Here is a 511-nt window from a genome sequence, read left to right as displayed (position 1 = left end):
CGTGCGTAGCAGCTAGCCGGGGGCCCCCTAAAGGCTGCTGATGGTGTTTGCCTATTAAACTTAGAGGACCCTTCTCCTATGAGTCTAGCTGCTGCAGTGGAGGCCCCTTCATCTTCAGGAAGGGGGCCTAGGGTCTTCTCTCTAGGGTTTAGGGTTTAGGGTTTAGGGTTTGAGGGCGACAATGGGGAGGTTTCAGTGGGATTGTCCCAGCTGCCGAGAGGTACGCAGACAAGGGCTCAGTCTGAGTTCTTCTTCCTTTATAGGGGGCCCCTAGAGGAGGGGGGCCCCCTGGGGGCCCCCCCTATATTAGGGGCCCCCTGTGCTGCAGCGAAGAGCCTGGGGGCCCCCAAAGGAGGGTGAGGCCGCAGCAAACTTGTGGGGCTTTGTGTGCATGCAGCTGGAGATACTGCAGCTGAAGCATCGGGGCCCCTAGAGGAGGGGGGCCCCCCTGGTGCCCCCCCTATATTAGGGGCCCCCTGTGCTGCAGCGAAGAGCCTGGGGGCCCCCAAAC

This window comes from Eimeria acervulina, genomic scaffold (assembly GCF_000499425.1).
Source record: "Eimeria acervulina Houghton genomic scaffold, Eah_scaff136, whole genome shotgun sequence".
NCBI classification, from domain to species: Eukaryota; Apicomplexa; class Conoidasida; order Eucoccidiorida; family Eimeriidae; genus Eimeria; species Eimeria acervulina.
This window is presented reverse-complemented; position numbering follows the sequence as displayed.